Source organism: Coregonus clupeaformis, chromosome 20 (genome assembly GCF_020615455.1).
Source record: "Coregonus clupeaformis isolate EN_2021a chromosome 20, ASM2061545v1, whole genome shotgun sequence".
NCBI classification, from domain to species: Eukaryota; Metazoa; Chordata; class Actinopteri; order Salmoniformes; family Salmonidae; genus Coregonus; species Coregonus clupeaformis.
In genome coordinates this window covers 41,932,972-41,945,374 of record NC_059211.1, presented here as the reverse complement: position 1 = coordinate 41,945,374, position 12,403 = coordinate 41,932,972, and positions in this window count along the sequence as shown.

Below are 12,403 nucleotides of genomic sequence, written 5' to 3'. Positions count from 1 at the left end.
ACACAGATAGTACATTAAGTTGAACACATTAAACATTTTATTTATATAGCTAATAGATCACTTCAAAAACCCCACCTCAAACTTGTATCGCAAACAGATGTTTCAAAAATGCTTGCTATTTCCTCATGGAGGAGGATGTCATCATCCTGAGGAGAATGATCTGGCCAATCAGCGGTTTACTCCCATTAATATTTTTAATGACTGGTATACGGCCACACATTCCCATTTCCATATACACCTCACACTCGTACAGGTTACCCACTTGTACATGCAGTGAAACAGGACAAATATAAGCACCCCCTATTTGACCTTTGACCATTCTGCTGTTGGGGTATGCCCACACCATTCCAACACAGAAAAGCTTCTTTTTAACATACTTAATTACTATTTTCTGGAAGGAAAACTACATGTATTTCACTCATATTGTAAATAATCATAGATGATATTTCATATAAATCTGGATACAGTTACTTTAAAAATAACAGATTGCTTTTGTCATTTTCAATCTGTGAGAGTAATCCCACCAGAATTTCCATATCATCTCAAAGCAATTTTACCTGAGGTTGCCTGTAGTTTTAGCACAAAGGTAAACATTAAGACAAAGATCCCTATGCTATTCAATAAAAATATAGCTGTCACTTACAATTGAACCTCTAAAATGAAACGTAGGCTACTCAAAATAAATCTAATAACAGGTTAAAAAATGGGGTTTCATTTTCCACTTCCTACAGCGCTAGCCTAGACTACGGAAACCCCATGAAACTGAGTTGCATTTTCTGCTTATGATGTGGAGGAAGGATAAGACATGGAATATTTAATCGAATATGAAAATGGACCGACTATAGGCTAAACATATCCAAATAATCTCCCACTCCCCCTCTCTCAGAAGTCCGAAACTTTCTCCAACATTGAACCCGAGTGTCAGCACTTCTGCTTGGATATGAATAAATGAATTAGATTATTTTCCACAGGCCCTTTCATCAGCATTTCAGCCCCTCACCTTGGGGAAGGAGAAGTCAATTTGTGTCTTCTCAGTTCACTATGGCTTCAGCAGCCCAGCCTGGCTCTCCAAACCTCATCTAATTAACATTGGTGCAGTGTTGTCAATGATCAGTCCAGAAACCCTCCCAAGGACCATTAATACAAAGGCTGAGAATTAGGCTCTGCTACTTTAATACCCTCATTAATTATTATCATTTTACACCACAACTACAGGAAGTCCGCCCTTGCAAATCAATGTCATCAATATGGAGTTTATATCATTCCGGGGCGCACATTTCCTTCACTGATGAACACAACACAGAGCTTCTTCTCTCATGCATAAAATGTTTACCGCCATCAAACAAAACAAGTCATTAAGGTGACACATTTCCACCTCATTAATAAAACCGTACAACAATATATTATAGATTGTTCTGCTTTCAGAAGTAGAAAAAATGTAAAATCACTACCAGGAGGCTTCAACATATCCTGTATATATCAGTGGAAGCTCCTCAGAGGAGAAAGGGGAGGACCATCCTCCTCAGTGAATTTCATTTTTTAAAAATAATGAAACATTAAAAGAGTTATCCTTTTTAGATAAAGCTATACAAAATATATTCACGTCACCAAATAAATGATTAAAACACACTGTTTTGTAATGAAGGTCTACAGTAGCTTCAACAGCAGTCTGTAGGGTAGCACCATTGTGTAGCCTGGAGGACAGCTAGCTTCCATCCTCTGGGTACATTGACTTCAATACAAAACCTAGGAGGCTCATGATTCTCACCCCATACCATAGACTTACACAGTAAGTATGACAACTTCTGGAGGACATCCTCCAACCTATCAGACCTCTTGCAGCATGAACTGACATGTTGTCCACCCAATCAAAGGATCAGAGAATTAATCTAGTACTGAAAGCATAAGCTACAGCTAGCTAGCACTGCAGTGCATAAAATGTGGTGAGTAGTTGACTCAAATAGAGAGAAAGACAATAGTTGAATAGTTTTGAACAAATTAATTTATTCAACAATGAAGGAGGAGCAAGAGAGAGAGAGAGAGAGCGTGAGAGACAGCTATAGTTCATCATTATTTTTTCACTTTCATTTTCACTTACTTAGCTAGCAAATGCAGCTAGGTAGTTTAGCCTACTCAAACACCCGGCTTAAACAGGGGGATGTTATGTTAGCTAGCTGGCTATGACTATTCAACACTGGAACTCTTCCAAGTCAAGGTAAGCTTTTGGTTTTACTAATGTATTGCCACCGGGGCCCACCGGTGTAACTGCTAAACTGCTTACTGGCTGTACACTGTACTGCATGGTTGTAGTGGGTTTACTAACACGTTAGTTCTATTACTTATGTTGACTATGACGTTACTTTAGCTAATATGGTAACAACAATGTAGGCTGTGAGTAGCGGTTATGATATGAAGGTTTGGCTTCTAAAGGTTTTTTCGACTGGTCACAGACAGCTGATATGTTGTGCATTGAAGTCCACAAGCAAAGGGAAAATGTGAGAGGAGGAGAGGGAGAGAGGGCGAGAAGGAATACAACAAGCTGTTGATATGTGGCTATGAAAGTTAACTGTTTGTGTATTCATTCCGTCGATTCTGTTGAAAAACTTTTCTTAAACGGAAGCAAATGGAATGAAACTAGGATAAATATACCTGAATTTGTCCAATAGAAACACTTGTTTGCAACTGTTGGACTAATGATTACACCCTAGATCAGCTAGATGCAGGCAAGAGTGTGCAAGGCGGTATTGAATGTGTCACTGTTTGTCCATGTGTCACTGTCTGTCACCTCAAATCTTTCTCTCGACCTGTGTGCACCTACATTGTAAACTTTCATTCATAGGCTAGGTTGTTGCAATCTCATGATGGCTTTAGGGAACATTTTTGTATCATGTAGTAGCCTAAACCAGTCGATGTTACATTGAACTGGGTGAATGGAATATGAATGACAGTCATCCAATATGCTGTAATAGAAATAAGGCCATGCTCATTAATAAAATAATCGTCGTCCCTCATCATAAACGGCACTGACCGCCACTGTTATGTATGAAGCTGCATTGTTATAGGTAAAGGTGTAGGGGGGATAGGTGAAAACCCTGGAAAAAGATGAATAATAGTTTGTGAATCACAGGACTTTCCTTTTCCATTGGACTAGTGGATCATTTTAAGCTAGAAGAACAAGTGAATGCCAAAGAGAGCTTCCTAAGAAAATGAAAGGAGAAATAATGCCAGCGTGAGCGCAAATCTGCTTACAAATCATTATTACTCCAAAAAGAGCTTACTTCCTCTCAATAACATTGGTGGAAACTTGCCCTGTGCAGTACACAACTAAACACACACACACACACACACACAAATTAAGGCACAGAGAAAGAAACCCTGTTCCCTTAGGAGTGTGTGCAATGGCAGCCTTCTCTAGCATAATGGGTCTATGTCCCTTAGACCCAAAACATTAGTTGGGCCTTTGATCGAGGGGCCTAGTGGGCTGGAAAGCAGTATCGTATCGTAACGCAGGCCAGGGACGGAGGGAGTGGGACAGAGCAGTGAAGTGGCCTAGCTGGGCACTGTACTCACAGGACACTGAGGTCTCTCAGCCATCTATCACTCATTGATCCCTGAGCGTTGGCTCCTCCAGCCTTAAACAACCTCCCACAGAGTCCCATCCCTGCACATAAAGATTACATACAGGGAAAATGATGGGGACTGGAATCGACCACATTGTCAGGGGCATGTATAAGTGATATATGTGTGGGGGTTGCAGCCCCGGTTAAGCATATACATTCCTCGATGGTTCCATAGAAGTCATCAACATTATTCACCACGTCAATGTCGCCTACTGTACATGCCACCAGCGGTGTTTGACACACGCAGAGTGTATCTGAGGAAAATGGGTTCTGATCATATGTCATATAAAGGAAATATGGAGGGTGTATAATGAGCACACACAGGTGTTCTTATCGCTGTGTTTGTATAATATGACGCTAAATCAACAAAACAACCCACTTTTTAATCTTCATCTGCTTCACTTCTCAATTAGGATTTTTCTTCCCCATACTGCACATCAATTCTACATCTGCACTAGAGAAATCTCAGCCTTGCACATCCTCACCACTTGGCTTCCCTATGGGCTCTCTGTTGCCATGGAAACCCCATCCTGTAACTAGCCCGGTGGAGACAGATCAAATACCTGAAGAGGAAGTGGAGGACAGATGGATTAGGAGCTAGGCCTGGCAGGATGCTCCAGGTAAGACAAATAATAACACAGAGAATCACCACGGTTTATATGGTTTAAAGGGTTCCTCTTGGTCTACACAAGTCAGAGTAGGAGATGGATTTATTAAAGGGGGGGGGTGAAACAGGGAGATAGGGGGTTAAGTGGGAAGATATTCACTAAAAGTTGAACCATTAACAACTTGTGTCTCCCTGATGCCTTGTGAGTAATAGGTGAGAGTGTACAAATTTCTTTAAAAAATGGGTTTTAAATCTGGATAGAACATGTTATGCTGTGGTACTCCTCCCCATGTCGTCCTGCAGCTGTTACAGGGCGCATAAGGCTGAATGGTTGTGTATACTTGGAAATATATTAGCGAGGCCTGTGTCTTCACTAATCTCTGTTGTTTAAGACAGTCTTCTAATTAATCTCATTGTCTGTCTGGCATTACAATTCCTTTTGGCACGCAAACCTTTTAAGTATTCCAAGATCCATCTCTGGAGTATTCCGATGAGTCCCACTCTTATTGGTCTGTTGCTATTGTTTAATGATTAGGCATGATTCATCCCATTCAGATGCAACATTTATCATATTTTAGGCTCCATATGCGTATCATATTAAATATTTATATTGGAAAAGGCAGTTATATTTAGTTTATTCCGCTTTGTCTCCTCTTTCACAAGGAATAAAACAGCATTTGGCTGAGCAGCAGCAAGGTCATCAGACATTGAGTAGAGGCTATTGAGTGCAGTGTTTATGATCGTTACCTGGAGAAGTGACACTTGTGCTGGAGGAGTGTAACTTCATTATGCCATCTGCAGACACAGTACATTATAGAGGAGTGCAGAGAGCTATCCGATGGCCTGCAAAGGCCTAACGAACATCATGCAAAGAAAGCAAGTCGTGGATAACATGGAAGAATTTCATGAAACATACATAAAAAAAACGGAGAGTGACTCTGGGAAGAAAGGAATCAAAATGGTAGGATAGAACATCCAGTCATATTTGCCAAGGTTATAAGAACTATGTTGTTTTAGCTCCATGTCATTAACCAGCAGTGGTGTGATTACATTAAGCACTGGATTCTCAAGTGGAAGCTCTTACGCTAATACCCGAATCCGCCTGCCTGTGCCCCAAAATACATTTCATAGCCCTCTTGTTTGTGATGTCTGTTTGTGTATGCAGAGTATTTCTGTCATTTTCATCAGGGATGGGTTGTGTGTGTGTCCGCCCCCAGAGCCTGATACTATAACTCAGCCAGCCTATGACAGACAGGATGTGGGGGCTGCCTTACAGCAGGAAGCCATGCAGCCTCAAGAACATCACATAGATTAGAGGGTACCAGGCTACACAGCTGCCAAATGCATCACATGTCATCTCTTTAACCAAAAACACACAGCTCCACCATGCTAAGCTTCAATGATTACCATGTGTTAGCACTGTCTGGAGGATATATACACATTAGAAAGGTTTTCAAAATGATACTTGATGAATTGGTTACTCTTAGTATACATGATACTGGAAATGGCATTTTAGTTATTTAACAGACACTTTTATCCAGAGCAACTTACAGTAGTGAGTGCATACATTTGTGTACTTTTTCATACTTGTCCCCTATGGTAATTGAACCCACAACCCTGGCGTTGCAAACACCATGCTCTACCAACTGAGCCATGTGGGACCACAGAAATGGGGCTTAGAGGTGACCTCCTTTTTGAAGCAGCACGGTAACGGGCACAGGTTGCCTCAGAGCATGCCATGCTGGCATAATTAAACCAGGCCTGAGTGGCAGAGCTCTGATAGGGAAAGCATGTCAGTGGTACATCACAGGCTGTGCCAGCTTCAGCACTGCCAGGCGGACAGGTCTGGCATGCAGCCAGGGGAGATGTCAAGACAACGAGAGGATGGTGAGATAGAAAGCCTTCAATTGGGGTCACAATAACACCTTTCAGTGAAGAGTCATGTGTCAAGCTTCCTCTGTTCTATTACTAATTTCACTATAATGTGTTTCATTTTCTACATGTCAATTCTCAGTAAAAGATTACATTCAGAATAAGGAGTTTTATATGTATTTTCTAGGAAAATCTTATGCAGTCCAAAACACATCCATGGAGACCCACAGCTAGCTCTACTGAGAACAGCACTTTTTAGAATGGGCTGAGGCTGCCTGTGCCTGCCTCTGTTTCAGCTCATGCCAGAGTTTGAGCGGCATGCCTAGGCAGGGTTCTGACATGAAGTTACAGTCTCCAGTCCTGGGTGTTCAGCATCACTGAGTCTCCATAGATACACAGTCAGTCAGTTCCCATAGTGGGCTTCTATGAGCCTGGAGTGGACACTCTCTGTTGCAGTGTTGCTCAGGTCTCAAGGTCTCATAATACCAAAGCACAGAGGGTTATTGGCCTGTACATGAACAGGCAGGAAACAGATTACTGCCATGATGACCCAGTTTATCTGGTGAGTGTATCAACCGTACTACAAGCTAAATGTATCACCACCAACTGAAGACCAATCCAGATGCCGGTCCAGTGCATGGCTTTAAGAATTTAAAATGGATTATTGCCCACTTGTTTTGTTGTTCTACAGCGTGAAGTAGAGTATGGCAGCTGTCAGCTTCCTTAATCTTAAGCACAAACATAACCTCCACCCAACACCATATCAAGTAACACGACTGTGCTCGGAGTGCAGTATCTATCTCCTCAAATTCACATAAAGAGTGAAGAGAACGATGAATAAAATAGTGTCCCTGTTCTCTGTGTTACAGACGGTGTCTTGCCTGCCTCCAGTGTGGGTGGTGGTAGAGAAGAGGTACAGAAAGCAGCAGCAGTGAGCACATCCCCTCGCTCCAAGAGGACCCCAGCCACTCTCTGCTCTCTCTCTGCGCTGAGGTGTAGCTATGTTCCATCTGCCACTGTTGCTATGGAGACCAGTCCAAATGATCTACATGGGAGACCGTTGGGGAAGATCTGCTAGGGCTGTTCCTATTAGCATGACTCAACGGCAGGCAGCATTACGGGCTCTGCCAACCATTCTTTCTTTCTGCCTGGCCACATGACATAGTTTTTATTCAACCTTTATTTTGACAGGGAGTCAATGCTGAGACCAAGGTCTCTTTTCCAGATGAGGCCTGTATAGTATCACAATACACATCAAAATTCAATAAACACATTAAACTACACATTCATATACACAATAAAATACACATTATTATACACAACAATACACAAAAAGCAAAACACAATCATAAAAAACAGACACATTCTTCAGTAAAAAGGTCCCCTAACAACCGTCTGAAATGCCCTAGAGGCACCAATTCCTCAAAAATGTATTGTAGAGTGTATTGTAGATCATTCCACACGTAAGGTTAATGCTCATCGTTTTTCTCTCATTGGGTTGAAATTGTAAATGGGAATTCACTTCAATCCCAGTGTTCTCATCACTGTTCCATGACCTATGGTTGTTGTTGTATGGAGGAGCTGCATGGGGCAGAAGTGATGATTCAACACAGCAATTTAGAGGGAATAAGAACATCTTGTGAAATAGTGATCTCATGATTGTGTACCACAGAGATCTCTTTTATTGATTTTCACAATGATTAAATTACTTATGACCCAAAACCATGTCCCAAGTCACATGTACCGTTATATTCCAGTATTCGAAGATGTTTGTTTATAGTGTATACTGCTGTATGCATTGCGTATGTATTTGATACAACAGAAATAATGTATCAACCACACTCTTTGAGGTTTAACATGAGCAATAGAGGCTTTTTCCTAATGTCAGCTTTGAAGCATGAAAATACTTTTTTTAAAGAAGAAGGAGCTTTAGACATGGGCATGGAAATTAACCTTGACTGGCATTATTCAAATGTCATGATATTCATGGCTGGTTGACTATGCTGGCCATCATAGCACTACAGGGCTGTCGAAAGCAGAACATTCCCTGGGGCTCTGTCCCTCTATCCACTGAGCCAAAGCCACACTTGTCCACAACTATGTGGGAGTTCCTAAGAAAAAAAGAAAGCACTTTGAAAAATGAATCCAGATCAACAGCGTAATGCTAGCCAAGGTCATGATAGGGTGTGACTTTCACAATAGATATGGGAATAAAAGCTAGGTAAAAGTCAAAGCTTTTAGACCCCTATTACTCTACCAACAGGATGTATGTAGTGAAGGGGTTCTGGATTGTAAAACATATTGAATTATAGCACTTTCAGGAACAGATGATAATCGCTCCTCTTCGGGAAAGGTCGGCTTGGGGCCAGGAAGTCTCCTCAGAGCCGTTTCTCTTTCCAGGGATGGGAAATAGCGGTTAATCTCCTGATTACGCTGATAGAACTGGTGAAGTGATCCTAAACATCTGTAAGGATCTCCAATCAGAACCATGGCTCTCTTCAAATCATATCCAGCCAGGGATGAAATCCCACGTGTGATTAAAGCTGAACATGCCTGCATCCAATAATACTGGGTCTTGTCAACTACAGTAACAGATGGCATCCAAATATTATTATGTATCCTTGGTCTCTCTCTCTCTCCATCTCTCTCCATCTCTCTCTCACACGGTAGAGGAAGGCTCACAATGACAGCCTGACAGTGCGAGCCCGCTCTGATGATGATTGACAAATGTTAGGCTCTGATGCTATCTCCATGGGAACTGATTGGTAAGATAAATACAGTGCACCAGGAAGAGCGGTGGCTCCCCAATAACATAGAGAGAGGAGCTGACCTCCTTTATGCACCATAAACCCAATCATTACTCAAACCTCAGCACATGATTAAGCAAATTAAAGCCCTATGTTCATGACATTCCATTAGTTGTGTCATGTTTATTACCCACCTCATCAAACACTAATGATATGTCAGGTAATAATTAAATCATCAAACAAATTAACAGAGTTAATATACATATTCCGATAATGTGGTTAGTGTTATTCATTGAGGATTGTTATTCAGTTCATAAACTTCTGTGTAGATTATATTGAATGGCCCTGTATTCTAATGGCAAAAATAGGACAGAAATGTCATGGGGCGGCAGGTAGCTTAGTGGGTAAGAGCGTTGTGCCAGTAACCGAAAGGTCGCTGGTTCTAATCTCCGAGCCGACTAGGTGAAAAATCTGTCGATGTGCCCTTGAGCAATTTGCTTCTGTAAGTCGCTCTGGATGTCTGCTAAATGACTAAAATGTCAATGTAAAATGTATGTTACATGGCTGATTCCAGGTTATTATAGTTTAATGGCAGTAGAGTGAGAGGACACTCTAAATGTGCCACCCTCCTTCCTCCCTAAGAGGTTAGAAGAAGGTGCTAATGAGAACATCTGGTCAAATGGCTGAGAGCGAGAAGTGTTCCTGAGACACTTCGCAAGACACCTCTCAGCTCCGCTCTCCGAAGTAGAGCACATTCACTATTTACTGCTGTCATCATTCTACTGCACTTTAGAGGAATGGGCATATAATTGCAATGCATTACTACTGTTGATTATCTATCTCACATATCAAGACCCTTGATTTGACCTGTCTCATTATTCATCTCACATATCAAGATCAACACTTTGTGGACACAGCTCAAAGATACAAAAACACAAACGGAATACAAGACAACATTTGATATTCTGCAGCAATGATTGGTAAAAAAAAAAGAATTTATCCGGTTACAGCAAGCATAAGTTCTATCTGCTCCCGTTCTTAACACTTGGAATGTGAAGAAGCACATGATCGTACTGTCCAGTGGCACCACTAACTCTCTTCTCCTAATGACTCGACTCTTCTCTTTTACCAACCCAACAAAGCAGCACAGCGATGTGTATTTGGCTTTTGGCCATATAGATGGCATTTAGACTTGCAAATATTTATTTGTTAAATGACATTGGAATTACAGACATTTAATGTTACAGCCTTTTGGCAGAATGAATGAGTCAACATTCCAATCTACCATATTCAGAAAGGCCTCCCTCCCCTGTATGTCTCCATGGATCATTATCACTGCACTATATCCAGCTGTGGTCAACCTCTCCCTGGAAGGAGGCCAGAAGTCAAACAATTGTATTATTGGACACATATCCAGGCTGTAGAACACCTCAGTTAGTCCATTACATCAGTTCATTCACCCTTTTAGTAGACCTTGATCATCACTCAAATAGAGGATCTAGCTGCACTCAGATGACATCAGAAGAGTCACCCAGGCCCAGCGACAGGGCCAGTAAGTCAGACAGCACTGGGAGACTACATCACTGCAAAATGAACCCCCAAAACAGTTTCTGAAGCTCATTATAAAATTGTTGATCATAAGCGTTTCAAAGTTATATTTTATTACTTACCAGGGCAGACAGGGGATGGCCTTGGGTTTGTGTTGCCTATGTTGGAGTCAGTTTGGCCAGGGTTAGTAGAAGGCCCCTGGATATCACTGGTGGTGAATGGACACAGTTGCCCAGTGGATTGACCTGCGTTTGTTCCTGTTGTCCTGCCTCATCTTTGCCTCCCTGTCCGTGCAAGTCCTGCAGGGCACTAGGCTCTGAAGAAGTCTCTGGTTACATCATCTATGATATGTACAGTAGGCACTCCTGCCACTCTCTCTCCTGTTCTCAGTCCCAATGTGATGATGAATGCTTGTTACTCCTTAAGCGCCAATGATTCCTAAGAAAATGAAGGAAAGGGAAAGGAAAGAAATGACATCTTTAGTTCTGCTTCACAGGTTGCTCAAGTAGTCTACTGTTTTTCAGTTTTTTCCCCCAACATGATTAAAGACGACTGAATGTCATAAACAAAACGCACCCAACCTCCAACAGCAGACACAGTACATCAACATGTGTATTATTGATATCTCTGAAAAGGGGGAATCATGGAGGGCTGTGGCACAAGAGAGATGGGATGAGGGCATGTTTAGTATATACATTAAAAATATCCTCTAGTTGAAAGCCTCATGAAAAATCTGCCAGAGCACTCATGGCAATGTGCTTTCATTAGTGAGTGAAACATTTCCCTCTTTTACTGAGGAGCAGGTGGTCGCTGCTGCCTGCGATGGCCACACGATTCATGTCTTCAGGAAAGAATGCTTTTAAACTTGAAAAGAAGGGGAAAATAATGAATCCCTTGAAAAAGGCATTTAGTAATTACTGTATATCCCTGTATAGAAGGCCTTAGCCCACAGTTAAATGTTTCAAAACCAAGTATAAATACTGAATTCATTGTTCTCAATACACTTCAAATTACAACAAAACACAACATCTCTGTGTTTTCTCCCAGAGTAGAACAAAACAGACCTTACATTATTACCCCTTAAGCAGAGAATGTAGATAGATTAGGTTTATGTAAATTCACTGAAAGTTATTTCTGTTCTATGGCATGACTGCCTGTCATGACAATCAAATCAACCCACTGTCCATATTGTGTCAATGCTAAGAGTGGAAGAATATTTAAATCTGTAGCCATGGTGAGCATGAGTCATAAGAACGCATCTTCATTAAACTATTGAGGCTATTTAGATGCTTAGTTATTAGAACAACCTAGATACCAATGCTGTATACCTCCTCAAAACACAGCTAGAGCTCAATTTATTTTCTTAAAAACTTCAATTTGTAAATGTAGTCTACATAATATTGTGGGGCAATGTGACCTCAACTGTGTTTTATTATCATAGAAATCTCTTACATTTTTTACTTTGCAGCAGATTTGAAATCACTCACACCCCAGAGTCTTTCAGTGGAATGGTTGTGACTGTAATGTTAGCTGGATGGGCTGAGCCTCAGTGTGAATAACTTAAATCACACATCCCTGCTCTTAAACCATGGGGCCACAGAATAACTAAACATACCCTCAGATTCAGAAGGAGAACGAGTGAGTCATAGGCATGAAATGGAATTGCGGGTATTAAACCCAAATCTGAGCTGGAGTGACAGCAGGCAGTATCAGTGTTGTGATGGAGACATGGCTATTTTCAGAAGCTTTATCCTCGAGAATACCAAGCTCCACCTTATGGATTTATGCCCTTCTGTTCACATTTGTTTGGTTGCCATACCATGGATCTCAGAGTGGCTCTCCCTTCAGATTGCAAACTAATGGCATGATCATGACTGTCCATCTATAGCGGCAATTAGGGCTTGGATAATGACTTCCTCATCATGGTTACCCCTGATCTCTGACTTACATACTAAAGCAGCTTCTAGACTAAAGGATGGTCCACCAGCAGACATGCTATCATCCTCAAA